Source organism: Dermacentor andersoni, chromosome 1 (genome assembly GCF_023375885.2).
Source record: "Dermacentor andersoni chromosome 1, qqDerAnde1_hic_scaffold, whole genome shotgun sequence".
In the NCBI taxonomy this organism is placed as follows: domain Eukaryota; kingdom Metazoa; phylum Arthropoda; class Arachnida; order Ixodida; family Ixodidae; genus Dermacentor; species Dermacentor andersoni.
In genome coordinates, this window is record NC_092814.1 from 381,241,593 (window position 1) to 381,263,886 (window position 22,294).

At 49.6% G+C, this 22,294-nt stretch overlaps 1 protein-coding gene across 1 annotated transcript in view; it reads right to left on the reverse strand.

Annotated features, from left to right (window-relative positions):
* Window positions 1–22,294, reverse strand: part of LOC129381753 (nose resistant to fluoxetine protein 6-like) — a 55,418-nt gene that overhangs the window by 26,155 nt on the left and 6,969 nt on the right. The gene's annotated exons all lie outside the window — the stretch shown is intronic.

A 22,294-nucleotide genomic window follows, 5' to 3' on the forward strand; every position in this document is an offset into this window, starting at 1 on the left:
TCTGTTATTGTTTGTTAAGTATTGTATAATGTTGTGCCAGTAAAACACGTTGGGCTAGTTGGTGCAATGTATTGGTACTGCTTTTTTTGCTGTTTTTTTTTTCTTAATGTTGTGCCCTTCTTCCTTTTGTAACAACTTTTTTATTCCCCCTTGCATAATACTTCAACCTTGCAGCCTGCGAGGTATATAAATAAGTAAGTACATAAGCACGTCATTCATTCATTTTGTTCATGGAACAAAAACGCATTGATAAGCTTAGACATATAGTCATTGCTTCACGCTTTTGAAATGAATAATTAGAGCTTGCTATCGACACTGAAGCAGCCTTTCGACAGCAAGAAAACGAATCAGTTTTTCCAGCTCTGAACATTGAATTGCAGGAAATGCAAGCAGGCATAAAATTCTGCCAATATAATCTGTTTAGGAATACCAAATTGGAATAAACATTGAGGCTTGCATTTGTACTTTCTCTGGCTGAGCAATCTAGTTTGAAATGACTCCCATAAGCATGTCGTAACAATGTTGATCTAATACAGGTTAAATGCATGACTAGCTTAAGAAATCTGGATGATTGCTATAAATTACAATGAAGAAACTATAATATCTAATAACATTAATAATATAATAATATTTATTTCCACAAAACAGGCTAACTTTGAGAGGCGTGCGAGGCTGAGCAGAAAGCTGAAAAATTCTACGGCAAGTGCGCCTGCCGTGGGCCTACGATCCTGCATTATGAATAGCGCGTATTGACATGGTCTTCTTGTTAGAAGTTCCGAGTATACTACCAGCGCGAGACACGGGACAGCAAAGTGGACGAGAAGCGTGTCTTTTAGAATGCTATGTTACGACGTACAGGTTTCTACAAAAGCGACGGTAACTGCTCGAAACATTTGATGCTTCGGCTTTTGCGCCTTTAGAAATATTTAGAGAGGGCTCCCATATATATATTCGCAGCGCCAGCACGGCGATGGACGAACCAGGCTAGCGCTAAGGTTGAATTTCACAACACAATTTTCATTCCACGTCGTAATCACACGGATCGTTTGAGGCTTCGTTGAGGGGCACACGCGGGCGTTCGGGTTGCTGCTTCTTGTTGCGTTTGGCGTAAGAATATAGCTAGGAGCAGGCACCACATATGCGCCATCACGGGCAATATACACGCATCATTTCTCCAGAAACTGACGCCGAGCACGGGTAGCGCGAGGATCTTGTTGGGCTGACACGACTTCGTGGCAGCCGAATTCCGAATGCTGCATATGCGGTGAGGGCAGCTATATGAACTTGTCGATAGGTCATCTTGTAGATTGTTGTAGCGCAGGCAGAACGAAACGGCCATATAAAGTAGATAAGACAACACACAGCGCTGAACCGTAGAATAAAGAACCGCTGAACCACCTGCGAACAGCTGTTTACGTGCGCGATGTCGCACTGAACTACAGAAACCGCCGCCGCGCACCCCAAGACAAATCTTAACTAACGTTTTTAAATTAGTAAACGTACATATTATTTGCTTCTAATCAAGAGAAGTCAATAATATTATAGTGTAAACGTTTTATTTACTACAATAAAAGAATTATGCAGCGTGTGCCACGAAACCTGGCAGTAAGCAACCCTGGGCGTCGCACCAGTCGCATTGTTGAAATCGCAATCATGTGAAATGAGCCCTCTAAAGATCGCATTGCGACGAGTGCGACAGCACCGATTTTCGTCGTTGCAGTCGCAGCATGTGAAACAGCCTGGAGTCGGCGGAACTCTCGCACCACAATGCATTGCGCGCGAAGAAAAAGGCGCCAACACAACTCTGGAGACGGCTTTTGCGGACGGCGAGCGACTTGGCGAACGTTCTGCGCATGCTCCGAAGATAGCAGATGACGGCGCGCGCGTTGAAGCATAGAGGAGATGGCATCTCGGCTGGCGCAGCGCAACCGACGCAGCGTGACTGACCGCGAACGATGCTCGCCCGCGCGCCGATAACGTCGGACTATAAACGTGCCTTTAGGGAGGCGTTACCGTGACGCGGCCATGACGTCTTCGCGGCGTGTGGCGCCTCTACTTCGGCCGCGGCCGCACTATTCCCTTGGGTCGACCGCGCCTGCCCCTCTTTTGGGGTGGCAGCCTACCTCCGGTTTCGCTCGGTCGTTGCCTTTCGAGGGCCGTCGAGATCTGCTGGACGGCCTGGGTTTGGACATCTTGGTCATAGCACCTCGTTGCGGCCTCGAGCCGCGGCGGGATCGTTGTTATCGTTGCAGCTTCGTGCGGATTCTTAGCACAGTCCTAAAGGATGTGAACTGCAGTGGCTCTTTCCTTTCGGCACACACAACACAGATCACTTTCATAAACACTTGGACACACGTGCCTCATCAGCACCGGGCTGAATAACGACCCCGTTTGAAGTTGTCGATATAAAACCGCCTCTTTACGGGTCAAGCCCGGATGAGGTGGCGGCATAGTCCTTCGCTCTAGTCGGTACCATTTCACAATTTCGTTGTAGGAAGACATTTTGTCCTTGGTTTTCCACCACCACGACGGGTCGACTGTACTAGCAGCGGTACGGTTGGTTAGTCCTCGCGCCGCCGCGTTTGCCGTCTCGTTGTGGTTAGCGTTGCCGCGATCCAGCACATCACTGCCCATGTGGGCCGGAAACCACTTTATCACCACACACCGACTTTCACTCGCGAGATCGACCACACGCAACACACGCGCGGCTTCACCACACACCCTTGCTCTGGCGTAATTTTTCACTGCCGTCCTAGAATCACAGAGCACAGTCGTGCACTCGGCGTCGGCGATGGCCAGAGCAATGGCCACCTCCTCGGCTTGATGCGCCCCTCGAGTCCGCACACTCGCCGCTGTTCTCGTTGCACCGGTCGATGCCCCGACGACTGCAGCAGCGAATGCCTTTCTGTCATGTGGATACTCTGCCGCGTCCACAAACACGGCACCCCTGTCTTTGGCATGGAGATCGATGAGCGCCTTGGCCCTCGCCGCCCGCCGCTCTTTGTGGAACTCAGGGTTCATGTTTCTTGGCACCGGACATACCCGTAGCCGTCTACTAATTGCGTCCGGTACAGGCACTTCTGTATTTTCGGGTCCCCTTTCCTTTGGTCCCAAGCCTAGGTCACGCAGCACTTGTCTGCCCGTTCTTGTTTCCGATAGCCGTGCGAGCTGAGCGGTCCTCTGCGCCTCGGCGGTTTCCTCCAGGGTGTTATGCACTCCCAGGGCCAGGAACTTGTCGGTGCTTGAGCAGTCGAGAAGTCCGAGTGCAGCCTTGTACGCTTTGCGTATGAGCGCACTGATCTTACTTAGTTCGTTCGCACTGCCTCCAGTTGTGGAAAGCAGCAACGTATGTAATGTGGCTTATAGCGAAGGATTCCACTAGCCGGGTGAGGCTTTCTTCCTTCATGCCTGCTGGTCTGTGCGACACTCTCTTAATGAGGCGGATGGCCGTGGTGACTTTGGCCGCCAGACGGTTGACCGTCTCGCCGTTGACTCGTTTGCGCTCAATCAGCATCCCCAGCACTCGGATCTTCTCGACAACCGGGATCATGTGACCACCGCTCGTCTTGATCTTTATTGTGTCTTACTCTCTCGCAGGTTCGTTGCCTTTCGTCTTCCTAGCTGCCCTTTTCGGAGGAATCACCAACAGCTCAGACTTGCTTGGGGAGCAGACGAGCCTAGACCCGTCCAGCTGCTCCTCGATAGCGTCAACCGCCTCTTGCAATGTATTCTCGATGTGTCCGTCGCTTCCTCCTGGGACCCAGAGCGTTATGTCGTCGGCATAGATGGTGTGTCGGACCCGCGCGACTCGTGAGAGGCGCTCGGCCACCCCTATCATTACAAGGTTGAAAAGTAATGGCGAGATGACTGAGCCCTGGGGGGTCCCGACACTGCCGAGCTTCTTCTTTTGGAGCCGCAGGTCACCGGCGATGATTTCGGTAGTCCGCTCCGTCAAAAAATCCTTGATGTACGCATATGTTCTCTTGCCCATGTTTAGCCGTGACACCTGGACCAGAATCGCAGAGTGTCTCACTTTGTCAAAAGCGCTCTGCAGGTCCGAACCCAAGATGGCTCGCTTGTCTTTCGTGCTGGTAGTGTCATCGAAGATTTCACTTTTCAGTTGTATCATGGTGTCCTGAGTTCCGAGCTTGTTTCGGAACCCGATGACGGTGTTTGGGTAGAGCCCCGAGTCTTCCAGGTACCTCTGCCACCTGTTCATGAGTACATGCTCCAACGCTTTGCCCACACAGGACGTAAACGAGGTCGGCCGGATGTTCTCAATGTTGGGTGGCTTGCCCGGCTTGGGAATCAAGATGGTCTTGGCTGCTTTCCACTGCCGGGGTAATGACCCGGCTCGCCAGCAAGTGTTGAAGTATGCCGTGAGGTTCTCGATGGCCGCTTCGTTAAGATTTTTGAGCGCTCTGTTCGTAACGCGGACGGGACCAGCGGCGGAGTTGCTGTTGAGATCGTGCAGGGCAACCCTTACTTCCCATATTTCAATGTCTCGATCTAGCCAGTCGTTTGCTTCGCCTAGGTAGTCGGGGTGCGTCTCTGTGGGAGTGACCGGGAGGTACTTGTTGTCGAGGCGTTTCTTCACTTCGTCTTCCCCGTGCTCGGTCAGCCCCCTGTGGATGATCTTGGCCAGGTTGTGGTGCTGGTGAGACTTGGTCGTGGTCGCATCCAAAAGATGCCTCAGCCTACTCCACGTCTTGCCGCAGTGCATCTGGCCGTCCGCTGCGTTACAAACCTCATTCCATTGCTGAATGCATAGCACTCGGCTGTGGGACTCGATCTCGCGGTTGAGTTCGACGACCTTCTTGCGTAGCTTTCTGTTTGTCCTCTGCGTCTTCCACCTTGACAGGATGGACTGCTTGGCTGCGATGAGGTGGGCGAGGCGGCTGTCGACCCTGCGGACACGCTCGTTCGTCTCGACTACCATGTTTACAATCTTGGTGGACCACTCCTCAATGTCCGTAATTTCGGTCTGCTCCTCGGGTAACAATCCTCGAAACGCGTCCGGGTCAGTAAATCTATGTTTCCGAAAGCTTCTGCCAACTTCGTCGTTACCAACGAGCGGGACAGCGACCTCCCCAATGTAATGGTCACTTCCCAATTCGTGGCCCGTGTTTCGCCATTCGAAGTCCGCCATACCACCGCCATTACTCCTGACGAAAGTGAGATCGGGCGTTGTGTCTCGGGTGATCGAGTTGCCGATTCTTGTAGGGTATGCTGGGTCGGTGATTAGATTTAGTCCCAAGTCGGTAGCATCTTGCATTCAGTCCCTGCACTTTGCCAATGTTTTGGGGTAACCCAAGGCTTGATTCGGCGCGTTAAAGTCCCAGCAGATTATCAGCCTGTTTTCGGGCCCCGCGACGTTGCACGCTTTGTGTGACAGTGCTTTGAATTTCTGCTTTCCGTGTGACGAGCACTGTACACGTTTACCAGAAAAGTGCTTTCCTTCTGCTTTTTCCCGGTAACCACCTCTACCATGGTGTGCTCGATTGGGCTTTTGCTTAATAACTCGTGCTCGACGTACGTGATACCTTTTCTCACCAAGGTGCAAACTCCCCTGCCGTTACTGCCGGCCGCGGTCCGGAGGCTTGGTGGGCTGGCGTGGGACCGGTAACCTGAGAGCTTTACTTCCTCAATGAGGGTCTCTTGCAACATAATATCTGGCTTCCTTGATACTTTTTCTAAGTGTTGCTGAAGTACAGCCTTTTTCCCAGCAAAACCGTTGCAATTCTAATGCCAGACCAGGAGGCCTTTCACTGCTGTTGTGGTTGCGGTGGTTGATGTCCTATCCATGTTTGCTGAAAGTTAGCCATTTGCGTTGCCAAATTCTGTACTGTCGTAGTTAATTGCTGGCACGTCTGTTCAATTGCTATGAAACGGTCGGTGATTGTCTTGGTGCATGTCGTGCGAATATACTCTTCAAATTGGTTGAGCCTATCTTCAAGGTTGTCTACCCTATCGTTGAGTCTCCGCTCTTTGAGATTTTCAATTGCTCTTCTCTTGGGTGCCGGACCCGCCGAGGCCGCGTTCTCTGTCCTCGGGTTCACCGCTACTTCTGGTTCATCCTCGGTCATTGCCATCTGCTGTGGTTGCGGTGATAAATGCTGTGCCTGCTGCTGCTGTAGCTGGACCGTCATCATTCTCTTGACCTCTGCCATTCCCTTACTGATCTTATTGACTGTCGCCTCTAGTTCAGTGTAACGCCTCGTTTTCTTCTCTTAGCGCCTTCATTGCCTCACTTTCGTCTTTAAGTTACCCTCCACCACTTCGAAATGGCGGTGACTGCTGCTGCTGTTGCTGCTGCTCTTTCTTGGCTATCCCCGACTTTACTACGTCTGCCCAGGCTACTCTGTCTTTGGATTGGGATCGGCGGTGGCGGCTCATGCTTCTGTTTCGACTTTCGCTGTTGTTCCCGCGCGAGCGTGATTCATGGCGACCAGCTGTGCCGCTCGCGCCTGCTGACGTCATCACCGGTGGAAACTCTCCGGATGCTAGTTGTTGCTGTACGCGCTGTTCCGCCATCTTGCGCTCCCACTGCCTTTTCGTTACTACGTAGGGAGTTTTGTATTTGTTCTTGCATTCTCTATCGGCCGTTTGGTGTTGTCCTCCACATAGTTTGCATTTAGGGTTACACTCGTGGCCATCGACAGGGTTATTGGCCACACAATCGAAGCACACTTTCATATTGGGGTTAGGACAAACGTCTCTTCTGTCGCCTATTTTGCCGCACTGTTTGCAGACATCGAAATGCTTGCGGTACAGACTGCGCCTCGTTCACACAGGGTCATAACATACATAATTTGGAACCTTTTGGCCTTCAAAAACTACAATTACGGTAGTCGTATTGCCAATTCTTCGCGCCCCTCTTGCTAATGGATTTCTTGAGTTAACAACGTTCCGGTCAATCTCCGCCGGAGTATCTTCAATGGGAATGCCTCGAATGATCCCCTTGACCGTGCCATATGGTGTGGTTTGGTACGCGCCTACCTCGTGTACCTTGTCCCCGACGCGGACGGCCTGAATCTTGGCATAGGACAAAGCACGCCCCTTATCGGGGGTACTCACCACCATGATATTCTGTTGTAGGTTGGGGCAGAAGGTATCCACCGCACCGTCTTCTCTCGAAACCCTCGCCGCCGCCATGATGGCCGAGGCAACCATCCCAGTCTGCGTTCTTGCGATGTTTAGGCCTCCCCGCGGCGTCACGATCACTTTGGTGTCCTCTCTCAGCAGCACGTCTGGCATTCTCGCTGCCCTTGTTGTCATTGCGATCACTTTTCTGTTGACGTGGTCTCTTGTTTTAGGCTTCGACTGGCGAGTGGCGGAGCCCTCGCTCGCCGGGGCTGTTATGCGCTGGCCCACTTGCCACTAGTCGACCCCAGTGTGGAACTCCTCAGGAGAAATCTCTTCCCCTTGCACCTCGACGCACATCTGGCCGGAGCCAGGGCTCGATGTCGTCGGAGACGTGGCCGTCCCCATCTCGGACGCCATATCGTATGGTTCCACGCCGGGGTCAGGCCCAATCCCGGCGGCCACGAAGCAAGCCTAGGCTTAGCTCACCACCGCACCGACGTCGGCGAACAAGTTCCAGCAAACGGCGAAATACTTGCCTTACGTTGAAAGTTGGGTATCGGGCGATTCCTAGCGCCTTCACAAATACACTGGTAACAACGAAACTGCGATTTGAGTCAAAAGACGCTGTCAAATCGGTTATCGAAGACGGAGCCAGTGCCAGCACCCTGGTCGATTTTTCTTTCGCCTTCTGCAGCGATTCGCTGGAACTTGAGAGTTTCCGGGGCCAACCAGGAAGTGTTCAGTGTGCAAGCATCATGCATAGCTGTTGTTCATGTCAAGGGTCAACCGTCACGGCGTCATGGACATTTTGTTACGACGGGTTGTGCAAAAAAAGATTGCTGTAATCGAATGCGAAAATGTATTTGCGAATAAAACTGCAAATAAAAATGGCTAAATTGGGCTCCAAATTTTTTTTTACTCTTTTTTGTGTTTGGCGACATTTGGCCTCGAGCGTACCGGAATCTTGGAAGAACGCTAACATAATCCTAATCCATAAGAAAGGGGACGCCAAAGACTTGAAAAATTATAGACCGATCAGCTTACTGTCCGTTGCCTACAAAGTATTTACTAAGGTAATCGCAAATAGAATCAGGAACACCTTAGACTTCTGTCAACCAAAGGACCAGGCAGGATTCCGTAAAGGCTACTCAACAATAGACCATATTCACACTATCAATCAAGTGATAGAGAAATGTGCAGAATATAACCAACCCTTATATATAGCTTTCATTGATTACGAGAAAGCGTTTGATTCAGTCGAAACCTCAGCAGTCATGGAGGCATTACGGAATCAGGGTGTAGATGAGCCATATGTAAAAATACTGGAAGATATCTATAGCGGCTCCACAGCCACCGTAGTCCTCCACAAAGAAAGCAACAAAATCCCTATAAAGAAAGGCGTCAGACAGGGAGATACGATATCTCCAATGCTATTCACAGCATGTTTACAGGAGGTATTCAGAGGCCTGGAGTGGGAAGAATTGGGGATAAAAGTTGATGGAGAATACCTTAGCAACTTGCGATTCGCTGATGATATTGCCTTGCTTAGTAACTCAGGAGACCAATTGCAATGCATGCTCACTGACCTGGAGAGACAAAGCAGAAGGGTGGGTCTGAAAATTAATCTGCAGAAAACTAAAGTACTGTTTAACAGTCTCGGAAGAGAACAGCAGTTTACGATAGGTAGCGAAACACTGGAAGTGGTAAGGGAATACGTCTACTTAGGGCAGGTAGTGACCACGGATCCGGATCATGAGACTGAAATAACCAGAAGAATAAGAATGGGTTGGGGTGCGTTTGGCAGGCATTCTCAAATCATGAACAGTAGGTTGCCACTATCCCTCAAAAGGAAAGTGTACAACAGCTGTGTGTTACCAGTACTCACATATGGGGCAGAAACCTGGAGGCTTACGAAAAGGGTTCTGCTGAAATTGAGAACGACGCAACGAGCTATGGAAAGAAGAATGATGGGTGTAACGTTAAGGGATAAGAAAAGAGCAGATTGGGTGAGGCAACAAACGCGGGTAAACGACATCTTAGTTGAAATCAAGAAAAAGAAATGGGCATGGGCCGGACATGTAATGAGGAGGGAAGATAACCGATGGTCACTAAGAGCTACGGACTGGATTCCAAGAGAAGGGAAGCGTAGCAGGGGGCGGCAGAAAGTTAGGTGGGCAGATGACATTAAGACGTTTGCAGGGACAACATGGCCACAATTAGTACATGACCGGGGCAGTTGGAGAAGTATGGGAGAGGCCTTTGCCCTGCAGTGGGCGTAACTAGGCTGATGATGATGATGATGGGCTACAATTTCTCTAGCTTTGGGCTACACTGCCTCATCCGACCTAGCAACACTGCCAATCGCTGGTACGGGTGTGCGCGCCACAAGTAAACGTAGCTCGGTTGCGCTAGTTGCGCTACGTTGCGCGTGGGCCTCTCTACTTGGAGATACAACAATGCGCCCTCGGAAGTATGAAGCCGAAAAATCCGATGAAGTATGAAGCGTAAGAGTGTAAACGCTATGCAGAGAGGCGTACTTTGAAAAATCACTTTGTCGGAGACGAATTTGTTGCGGTGCGAAGCGCATGCGACCGCCTTTGTTTCCGATCGTACGTCGTCAGGGTGTCGCGACCCGCGCGGGTGACGTTTAGTGTGACGGCCCTCCAGCGAGCGTTTCCCCGGGAGTACGTTCGTTCGTTCGGGCTTTATTTTCGCCACGTGCAGGGGCGAAATGCTTCGCATCGATTTAGGCAATCATTGAGCATAGTTCCTGCCGTAAATTTTTTTCTAGCACTTTCTGCATTCCCGGTACCTCCTACCACCCAATTATCGGCCTAGATTCTGCAGTGGCTGCGCAACGTTGTTAAACATCGACAGCGACAGAGAATATACTCACTCAAGAGGGACAGCGACTGCGCTTGCATGGGTAGCGAGGAGGTATAGGGTGACTAATTACGTCAATGGCAACAAAAACGTTTGTTGCGACATTTTTATGCATTGAAAATCCTCGGGGTGAATTGGCCCTTGTACAGCATCAAGGTTCGTATTGGATGTACATGCGGAGTATCTGTGTGTAGCGATATATCAATACAGGCTCGCCTTCCAGAGTATGTCTATGGATTTCCAGCATGTTCCGCGATAGAAAAAGAAGATAACTGTGTCGCACCTAGGACAGACAAACTCCTAGCTGAGCGGCATAGAATACTACTATTGTGCAACAGTGTAATAACGAAGTGCGTGCAACCAGCGTGGCTGGATGCTGCGCTCCTTTCTAACTGCGCCCTCACGTTTATCAGCACAGCTGCCCTTAATATATATAGTGTAGTGAGATATAAAATCGGCGATGCCATTTGGGCAGCTTGGAAGTGCAGTGTTATGGTGACGAGAAGCTCCTCCTTCGCATGTATTCTTACGGGGTAAATGGCTGCAGAAACTTGCATCGTGTACAGGAAAATGACAGAATAGATAGTTTTCTTAGAACACTTTTGAAAGAACCTGCAAACTACACTCACCCACCGTAGTGGTGCAGCGGCTTTCGCGTTGTGCGCTGCTAAGGCCAAGGTGGCGAGCTCGAATCCCGGCACAGGCGGCCGCATTTCGATGCGGGCGGAATGAAGGACGGAAGAAAGAACGCCCGTGCGTCGTGCATTGTGTGCACGTTAAAGAACCCCAGGTGGTCAAAATTAATCTTCCCCCACAACGGCGTTCTTAATAATCGTATCGTGCTTTTGGCACGTAAGACCTCAGACTTTCATTTTTATACTTTACTCGATTTACGTCAATACAGATAAAACGTCTGCCCAGGTGGACATCATTTGCTAGGAAAATCAAAGAAATTCATTGTCTTATTAAAACTAATTGCATTTGTTAACTTATTGTTACAAACATTACGGTCCATATGTTTATGGATATAGAAAAGCTTAAGGAAAGGAAATAGTCATTAAATACTAGTTAAAGGTTTCTACGTTTCGAAATGGCCATGCAGGCTGAAATAGATGGCGCAAAATTATCCCTTCGATTCACCTTAATGCGCGCGTGGCACCGTGAAGCGCGGCTTTCCGTCCCGTATCCATCTGTGACGTAAAATGGAGGCTGCCGTCGCAATTCCCTTTTTCCAGCATCTCATTCCAAAGGGCGCTGTGCGCCACTCCAGATTCGATGCATTGTCACTCAGCAGCAGGAGCAAGACAGAGCGCTTGATCGCGTAGTGCGGCGCAGCTCTGTTTTATCAACATCGCTCTACTACGTCACAGGAAGGTTGCCCCGCGAGCCATGCTTCGTGCGCGCAATCAGGTAAATGTAAGGAATAAATTGACGCCAGGTATTTTGGTATCCGCGAACATTTTTTATATGCAGAAGGAAGGAAGGAAGGAACAAGTGGAGAAGGAAAGGCAGGGAGGTTAACCAGTTTAGCTTAACCGGTTTGCTACCCTACATATGGGAGAGGGATGGGGGCGATGAAAGATGGGGAAGGGGGAGAGAGAGAGAGAGAGAGCACATAGCACAGCACACACACATCGTCTGTTAGGGTCCATCAATCTGGCATGGTACGTGATATCACTGTCACAGCCGCTTCTCCAATCCCGTCTCTTTCAAAAACCGAAGTAGTCCCTTCGTCGCCTTCACCTGCGAAGTCTTCTGTTGGCGGCATGTGAAAATCGTGTCGAGGGACAATGGTCTAGTGTCAAGGTGCGCTAGAACGGATGCCAGGGACTGTCGCTGAACATTATATTCAGAGCAGTCGCACAGAATGTGTTCCAGCGTCTCCTCGCAAAGACTGGCATTGCAGAGAGCGTTGTCGGCCATTCCAATGCGGAATGAGTAAGATTTCGTGAAAGCCACCCCTAGCCATAAGCGACAAAGCAGAGTCGCCTCTCTTCGGCGGAGTCCAGCTGGCATATAGAGATGCATCAAAGAGGGCAGGTGGTATTGACCGTTGCTCTGGTTGGTCTGGCTGTTTGGTGTGCACCATAGAGAGAGCGTGATCTCCTGTGCAAGCACTCGAAGCCTGCTAGCTGCGTCGGATCGTGAAAGCGGTATGGCCTCTTCTTGTGCGTCTTCAAGAGCTGCCCGAGTGGCATTATCGGCGTCTTCGTTTCCAGTGACGCCGCAGTGACTTGGCAGCCACTGAAACGTCACGTGGTGTCCTTTCTCCTGTGATGTAGGGAGTAGGCATCTAATATCGAATACGAGCTGTTCCAATGGCCCGCGACGCAGAGCTGATAGTACAGATTATAGGGCTGCCTTTGAGTCGCTGAAGATTTACCATTGTCGAGGTGGCTCCCGATTGACGAAACGAAGTGCAGCGCGAAGAGCAGCTAGTTCAGCAGATGTCGATGTTGTTGGGTGGTCAGTCCTAAAGCTGATGGTAATAGCTTTTGCTGGGACAACCACAGCACCGGACGAACACTAGATGTTTGTGGAACCATCAGTATAAATGTGTTCACTGTCCGCGTACCTCTCGTGCAGAAGAAGCAGAGACAGTTGTTTCAGCACAGGCGACGACAGTTCAGACTTTTTCCCGATTCCTGGTACACTGAGATGGACTGTGGGGCTGATAAGGCACCAAGGGGGTGTCGATGGTTTAGATGCAGCGGTGAAGCCCGAGGGAAGTTTGTCGTTGTACTTGATGATAGTTTTAGAGAACGATGATTGGTGCCTGTCTGAAGGTAGTGCTGCAAGGTGGTGATAGGGGGCACGTGCAAAATGTCTGATGTGCGTTCTCAGGGCTTCCACCGTAATGTGAGTTCGCATTGGATGGTCACGAGCAATCGCAAGAGTTGCCTCTGTTGACGTGCATCTGGGCAAACCAAGGCAGACTCTGAGTGCTTGAGCTTGCGCTGCTTGCAGAAGACGAATATCTGTCTTGCAGGTGTTGTTCAGTACAGGTAGACTATATTGACACGTGTACTTATATTTAACCGGCGACCACGTTTCGCCGCCTAACAAATGTTATCGCACAGCGCGGGACGCGTCTGGATGTATCCGAAGTTTCTGGAAAGTTATCGATGCTTCTATCCGCTGTCTGTTGTCGCCGAACCTTGTGTTATCTGATTTCATCGCGTGACTCGAATGTTGTAGAACTTTGTGGAAGGCATGCGGGTCCCAACGATTAGTCTGGAACATTCGATGACTGCTGTATAAAAGCCGACGCGCTTGACCCGCTGATCAGATTTTCGACGATCGCCGACTGTGTTCGCCGCTATCGTTGTACTTTAAGTGTAGCCTGTTTTGTAGGCACAGGTTCGCCCAATAAAAGCTAGTTTTGTCTTTCACAGTACTGCTACTGTGTTCTTTAACGTCACTACCACGTGACATCTGGTGGAGGTGCGGGGTAAGTCCGGTCATGAACGGTAATTCTTGCCGTGCAGATTCCAGTCGGCGTAATCAGGTGTCCTCCAGCGGTCCGAATTTGAGGGCCTTCCCATGCAGTCTTAACCTTCTTCAACCGGGCGGCGATGTGTCCACTCATGACGGAGTAATCAGCCCCTGTGTCCACTAAGGCGGTAACTGCGTGGCCGTCGAGAAGCACGTCGAGGTCGGTGGTTCTTTGTCTTCGTTCACGCTACAAAACAACCTGCTCGTGAAGAACTTCTCACCAGCGCGCGCCAACTACCTTCTTGTTGTCCCGTCAGGACTGCGTCCAGAAGTACTGCACGCCCTACACGACGATCCAACCGCTGGGCACCTTGGATTCTCCCGGACGCTGTCGAGGGTACAGGAAAGGTATTATTGGCCGCGCCTGACCGCCGACGTCGCCCGTTATGTGAGAACATGCCGAGACTGTCAGCGACGCAAGACACCACCGACAAGACCAGCCGGATTACTACAGCCAATCGAGCCTTCTTGCCGACCATTCCAGCAGATCGGGATGGACTTGTTGGGACCTTTTCCGACGTCAACAACCGGAAATAAGTGGATCGTCGTGGCGACGGACTACCTCACCCGCTTCGCTGAAACTAAAGCACTGCCGAAAGGTAGCACCGCCGAAGTAGCGAAATGCTTTGTCGAAAACATCCTGCTGCGACATGGCGCCCCAGAAGTCCTCATCACCGACAGAGGAACGGCCTTTACAGCGGAGCTCACCCAGGCCATTCTGCAATATAGTCAGACAAGGCACAGGAGGACAACTGCCTACCACCCACAGACGAATGGTCTTACGGAGCGGCTGAATAAGACCCTCGCCGACATGCTAGCAATGTACGTCGACGTCGAACACAAGACCTGGGATGTCGTCCTGCCGTACGTAACATTCGCTTACAACACGGCGGTGCAAGAAACAACACAGATCACGCCGTTCAAGCTGGTCTACGGCAGGAATCCGACGACGACGCTCGACGCCATGCTGCCGCACGTCACTGACGAGGAGAACCTTGACGTCGCTACCTACCTCCAGCGCGCCGAAGAAGCCCGACAGCTCGCCCGCCTGCGGATCAAGAACCAACAGAGGACCGACAGCCGACACTACAACCTCCGACGACGCTTCGCCGAGTACCAGCCTGGTGACCGTGTTTGGGTGTGGACCCCGATACGCCGACGAGGACTCAGTGAAAAACTACTGCGACGATATTTCGGACCCTACAAGGTCATCCGACGTATTGGTGCACTGGACTATGAGGTCGTGCCAGACGGCATTTCGCATTCACAGCGACGCCGCGCACGATCTGAAGTGGTCCACGTGGCGCGTCTTAAACCCTTTTACGGACACTGACGAACTTCGTTACTTTGTTGTTTTCTTTGCTAGGAGTGCTTTTCTTTTATTACTTTCGTTTGTTTGCAGCATCGGGTCGATGCTTTTTAAGAGGGGGGTATTGACACGTGTACTTATATTTAACGGGCGACCCCGTTTCGCCGCCTAACAAATGTTATCGCACAGCGCGGGACGCGTCTGCATGTATCCGAAGTTTCTGGAAAGTTATCGATGCTTCTATCCGCTGTCTGTTGTCGCCGAACCTTGTGTTATCTGATTTCATCGCGTGACTCGAATGTTGTAGAACTTTGTGCAAGGCATGCGGGTCCCAACGATTAGTCTGGAACATTCGATGACTGCTGTATAAAAGCCGACGCGCTTGACCCGCTGATCAGATTTTCGACGATCGCCGACTGTGTTCGCCGCTATCGCTGTGCTTTAAGTGTAGCCTGTTTTGTAGGCACAGGTTCGCCCAATAAAAGCTAGTTTTGTCTTTCACAGTACTGCTACTGTGTTCTTTAACGTCACTACCACGTGACAATATCTTAAAAAAACCGAGAAAGAGCTCTGTAGAGTTTCAGCATTGCGTCTACTGACATTCCCCACGTCTTTCCTGTCAAGTATTTGAACAACTGGGAAGTTGCTGTCAGGCGCCGTTTCATGTAGGCCACGTGCGGACTCCAACAGAGGTCTCGGTCAATAATTACGCCAAGGAATCTGGGTTCGGACACAGGAAATGGTCCGCCCATTGATTAAGATGACATAAGGCGTCATCGGTTTGCGAGTAAATGCTACTAGTGCGCATTTTTCTGGTGATATGCTGAGACCCTGTTTACACAAGTAGTTCGCTGTCAAAGTGGCCGCTCTTTGAAGTCGCGCACGTATCTGAGGACGTGTGACTGTCGAAGTCCAGACAGATGTCGTCAGTGTATATTGAAATTTTGATGGTAGTTGGCAAGTATTCAGAAAGTTCAACAAGCGCGAGGTTGAATAGCGTCGGGCTGAGAGCACCGCCTTGACGAACGGCCCTGCTGGTATAGCGTCGCGTAGTTGGGCCATCGTCAGTTAACACATAGAATGATCTTGCAGATAGATAACTTGCAATCCACAAAAAAACTCGACCACCTAGGCCAACCGTCGCAAGGGCGTCGAGAATGGCCTCATGCAATACGTTATCGTATGCCCCTTTCCCATCTAAGAATAAAGCTGCAGATAAACGCTTACGGGACCTTTCGTGCTGGACATATGAAATGAGATCAACTACATTGTCGATGGAAGAGCGGTCACGTCGGAAACCAGCCATGGAAATCGGATAAATCTTGTAGTGTTCAAGGTACAATTCCAGGCGGCCAAGGATCATCCGTTCCATTATCTTTCCTACACAGCTGGCCAGCGCTATTGGGCGGTAAGAGGTGAGTTCTAATGGGGATTAGCCCTGCTTTAAAAGTGGCACCAGGCGGCTTACTTTCCATTCGTCAGGAACATTTCCCTCCTGCCATGAGGAGTTCTAAAGGCTCAACGATTCTATCCGTGCGGACTCTCCAAGATAGCACAAGGCCCGGTATGATTTACCATCTGGACCCGGGGATGATGAGCGCCTGCAGAGAGGAAGGTCCATGCGGCAATCACAGGAATGGGGGACGTCAGCTCGGGCTGGAGGATCTGGACCAGTCGCTTGGTCTGCGATCCGCGCACAAAAGTCTTCTGCGACATCGATGTCTTGCCGCCCTTGGAAAAGCGCTAGTGCCTTGAATGGAAAACGCCGTTCCGGAAGGCAACGCAGACCTTGCACCGTTTTCCAAATGTGAGACAGTGGCTTGCGGAGGTCGAGTGTCTGGCAAAACGTTGCCGAACGTTCTGACGCTAATCTATCCATACGACGCTGAATCTTCTTTTGCATCCTCCTGGCTGCCCTAAGGTCCTGGATTGATTTTGTACGCCGATATCGACGTTCCGCCCGGCGACGAAGCGCTCGAAGTCGCTCTAATTCTATGTCGAAGTCATTTCGCGGGGAAGAGATCGTCATCATGCGAGTGGCGTTTTGCATCGTAATTTTAATCGTTCGCTCTAACCCAGAGGGTAGGAGGCCCTCGCGGCAGGCATCTTCCATCTCAGATTTGAAGTTGGCCCATTGAATCGCAACTAGGCTATTGTGACGATTACCTTCAACTTTCCAAATTAAATTATGGGGTTTTACGTGCCAAAACCACTTTCTCATTATGAGGCACGCCATAGTGGAGGACTCCGGAAATTTCGACCACCTAGGGTTCTTTAACGTGCACCTAAATCTAAGTACACGGGTGTTTTCGCATTTAACTTTCCAAATGCAAACATGTGCCACAAAGTTTATAACAGAAGATAAATAATTGAAATTGTCTTATTAGTAAATATACTGCTTTGGTTTTTCTTGCACGTCCGCCTGTGCAGATGATACATCAGCAGTGACGTGATTCAAGTATATTTTGTAGGCTTTTATGCAGATACACTGTATAGGCAGCGAAATAAAAACTGTTTACGGATAAGAACGAATAAGACAGAGCGTTAATAATATTAGTCTCCGTTTTGTTTATCCACTTTACCCATTGGCAGGAATGGAAGTGGTATGCCGTCTACAGGGGCAAACAATTAATTCACGAGGAAAGTGCAGGTGTATGAAAATATAATTTTTTTTCGATAACACATCATTAGCGCAGGTAGGCAAAATAACCAGTGCGATAAGCAAAGAAGACTTATTTACCCAACAAGCTCTAACTGAATAAATTTTGAGCACTCAGTGCCAAACGTGAGTATTGCGGTACCGAAGCCTGTTCGTTATTCCGACGTGCGCAGCCCCGAACACCGGTTTCGAGACGCCCGTGCGCGAACCGCTCGTTCTTCTGGGTTCCCTGCACGGACTTTGGAAGGAATAATGCGACACACGAATGCATTTCGTAGCAGCTTTCGTTGACGGATATCTCGCAAGTGGCAGCAGTCTGAGAATTTCTATTAAAAGTGGGGCCCGTGTAGAAGTACGGGCTTTACATGCCAAAACCACGATCAGATTATGAGGCACGCCTTAGTGGGAGATACCGGAAATTTCGACCACCTGGAGTTCTTTAACTTGCATCTCAATCTAAGTACACGGATGTTTTCGCTTTCACCCCCATCGAAATGCGGCCGCCGTGGCCGAGATTAGATCCCGCGACCTCGTGCTTAGCGGCCCAACGCCCTAGCCACCAAGCAACCACGGCGGGTATAGGCACGTCTTAAGGAGCGATCACTCGACTGCGCGATTACAGCTTGCGCGCCAGTGTAAAGAATTAAAATGTCAAAGAATTATCGCGCAATTATTGGCGTCTGCTGGCAGGCTAAAATAACGCTCTTTCGAAACTGAGGTGCTTGAATAATGGTTTAACACAGTGAAATAGGGCCGTCCGCCTTTGGTAATAATAATACCAGCTTCAGGATTGGCTGGAGTTTGCTCTTACGAAAAATTCTAGTGTAAAAGCGTCTTGCGAATGCTGTACATGGTGTCGTTTCCTTTTCCGAACGCGGTTTCCACATCAACGACACTCTCCCTGTTCAACTTCTCGGTTTCCTTTTTTTCTCTATTCTTCGCGCTTCTGTCACTCAACGCCACAGTCAATAACTTTCTGTGGTCGTAAATTTCTGGGAACATAATGCACATTATAATGCGGTGAATAGCTGTTGCCTGTAAAGAAAATGGACAGATCCCAAGCGATGAAGAAGTCAGTTTGAGAGAAGGTTCAATTCGTGTTGGCGAAGAGCGCCATTCTTGTTTAGCGGCCATTTGGAAGTATAGAGCACCCGACTAAGTTGTACACATTTTCACCAGTAATCGTCTTGCTGGACATAAAGTTGTGGCGCTCACAGTTGCAGCTCCCACGCATTACAACGCAGGAATGACGATCGGCGGCATAAGGGCGACGAAGTGACTGCAAAGGAACGACCACGACGTCGTGACGACTGTATGACGACGACGGCGATGGAAAACGCCAAAGTGATATTCAATCTAATGCCTACGATAGAATGAGGCCTTTGCCTTTTATTTTTCTATGTTCATGGGTATCTAGGACTGGGTGCTGTGGATTTCTGACCCTGTGACGTGGTTTATTTTCATTTTCCTACTACATATTTTTTTTAAATATATATTGTTATTTCTGCTATGAGAAAAGCAGTAGCCGTCACCATTAAGGATGTCTACACCTCTTTTTTTATTTTCATTTCAATAAAACAATGAGGGTGATGGAACGACCACAATGGCATGACGATCACTGTATGACGACGATGGCATGACGACATTGGAATGACTACGATAGAATGACGAGGACGAAATGAACACGATTGCACGACGATGACTGTATGACGACGACGCATTGACGGCGATGAAATTTCGAAGAAGTAATTGCGGCGATTGAATGACAACGACGGCATGATGACTATGCGATGACAATGTTGGAATGGCGGTGAGTGCGTGACGACGAAGGCTCAATGACAATGGGATGACTGCGCTGGAATGACCACAACGGAATGACAACGACGGCATCACGATCAAGGCATGACCACAAATGGATGACGACGAATGTGTGATGATGATAGCAAGGCCGCGAAGGAGTGACGAGAATGCAACGACCGAGACGTCTTACCTAGAGCACCTAAAAAAAAGCCTGCGAACTTCACTCACTCGCCATAGTGGCGTTAGTGGATTTGGCGTTGCGCTGCTAAGCCCGAGGGCGCGGGATCGAGTCCCGCGGTGGCGGCGGCCGCATTTCGATGGGGGCGAAATGCCACAAACGCGCTTGCATTGGCTGCACGTTAAAGAACCCCAGATGGTGAAAATTAATCCCCCACTACGGCGTGCCCCGTAATCATATCGTGGTTTCGGCACGTAAGGCCTCAGTATTTACTTTTTTGTAAATGCACTATTGCGGCCGATCTTGTCACACGTGCACTCATTCGCTTTGAGAAATGCCTTCTGAAAAAAAGTCGAGGGCACTTAATTGGTTATCTCTACGTGGATGAATGCGAAAGCATTGCGACCACCGCGCGATGCTGAGACCCTATGCAACAACGCAAGGTCGTGGGTTCGACTCCCTCCAAAGGTCGAGCGTTCATGGCCGTTTTTGTACTAGCGTCTGGTGACGCCGCCAACGCCGGATTTTCCGCTTCATGAGCCATTTAATGCTTTCGCATTGATAACCAAATTGGCCTTTCTAAACACCACACACCTATTAGTGAGACACAACTGCTTGGTAAGCTAGAATGCTGCTGGTACATTCAAAGGGACTCTTTTACAACCTTTACGAGAGGCGTAGAATGTATCTTGAATTAAAGAGCCATCTCGTCACGAATATTCTAGAACAAAACGTTTTTGAATGCGCCTCGCATAGACGGCGTTGGCTTTATCGGCAATGTAGGGAGCCTACATGCAAATGTGCTTGCATGTATACGGCTCCCTACAGCAATTGAGCACTGCCGCTCACTCGAGATCTTCTGCTGGTTCTTTGTCCTCCGCGCCACGGTCAACGATATGCTAAGATGCCCGCCATGCTGCATCCATCATCGCGGCGAGGTTTCGTATCATCATTGACTCGCCACCCCCGTGTTGCGCAAGGCATAATCGTGCCGCCCGATCGCGGAGGCATTATTTTCGGGCTAGTGCCGTCCTAATCCGAAGCCAGATAGCGCAACAAACCACTTACGTAGGGGGTGTATGGTGATTGTTACGAAACTAACATTAGGCTCGTTCGGCATTACAATAAATGGGAGAGAGAGAGAAAGAGAGATGGGGGGGGATATAACTAAGGCAGGGATGTTAACCAGTCAGGAGTCCGGTTGGATACCCTACGCTGGGGGAAGGGAAAGGGGAAGGGATAGGGGAGCAGAGAAAGGCCACAGGGACGTGCACGGACAGTACTTGAGTCAAAGTCGCTCGTGCAAACCAGACGTTCTCAGAAAGCACAAAAGTGCCTTCACTGCCTTCTGAGCTGGTCCCATTGATCATGGAGTTTCATGCAATAATTACCAGAGGGAACTCCGGCGCTATTATCTACGGCAGCTGCAATGGGGGTGGTTCAGCCAGCATGGGAATTATGGGAAGTGCACGCATTTGCCTAAACTTCGTCCTTCTGGCTTCAAACGGCTTCGTGACTTTGTAAACTTAGTCATTTTCAACAAGGTACGGCGTAACGAATAGTTAAATAAACATTATTAAAATTGTACGATGGCAAGATTCGAGCGCAGGACCTCTAGCACAGAAGCCCGATATTGAAACAATTGCGCCATGGATGCATACATCGACAAACTATATACATCCACAAGCGACAAGTGGCAGGATTTTCGAGAACCTCAAGGAAAGGGCAGGTAGGCTTTTGAGCAATAGTGTGAGATTCCAGCTGCACAATAATAAAATTTCACTGACATATTCGAGGCAATATTGTGTCGTGTCTAAGCAGGCCTGTTTACCATGTTCCCAAAGTGTCGTCTCAGCGTTTCCAAGGATTTTTCCTGCGGCACTGGAGTTCTCTAAATATTATCCAGTTGCAACGGGGAACCCTTTCTTATCTCTTTTGCCCTTTTCCCTTCCCCCAAACCGAGAGTAGTCAACCGAACACCTATTCTGGTTAACCTCTCTGTCTTTCATATCCTATTTTTTCTATTTCTCTACAAAATTTGAGGGATCCTCTGAAGGTGTCGAGGAGTCGGAGACACGTAACTTCTGTTTGCTATAATAACGTTAAAAGAATCGCAGTCACTGTATTTTGGCGATTTGTCTTCCTTTCTGGCACAAAAGAAAAGTCGTTGGGCCAGTGGAGTTAGAGTTTCGTTGATATTTGGATCCAATTCAGGACTGGCCTAAATGGCCTCATAGGCCGGCTATAATTACCGAGCGAGTGAAAGAATAAGTAACAGCAGGCACGCGCAGTATTCTCAGGCAGTGTTTTACTTAGGCGGCAACAAGCTACGCATTCACAAAGCATGCAGTTCGTACCCCTGCTAAATTTTATGAATGAGCAGGCGCTGGCCAATCGCTGTAGCAGACATAGCATTATAAGCATGGCCGGGCAATGAAAAATAATTCTTACGAACTAAAATATTTGTGTTATCAGCCTAAAGCGATCGCAAAAAAGAAAAAAAAGAAAAGAAGAAGAAACAGCGCGAAAAACGGGACAAGTGACATGACATGGACACGGTGCTGTGTCTGTGTTCTATCACTTCTCTCGTTTTTCCCCCTGTTTTCTTTTTTCGTAGTGATCACTCACAAACCAACTCACTTTTGTTTTCTACTTCAACTCCAAGTGCCGTCAGGAAGGAAGAAAGGACAAATACAAGAAAAGGGAGAAAGCAAGAAAAGAAGCAAACGACGTAAAGGAAGGAAGGAAGGAAGGAAGGAAGGAAGGAAGGAAAGTAAGGAAAAACAGATCAAAAGAGAAAGAAAAGGAGAAATGGTTGCATGGAGGAAAGGATTCAGGAAGAAAAGGAACGAAAGATGGGAGGAGTGACTGAATGAATAAAGGA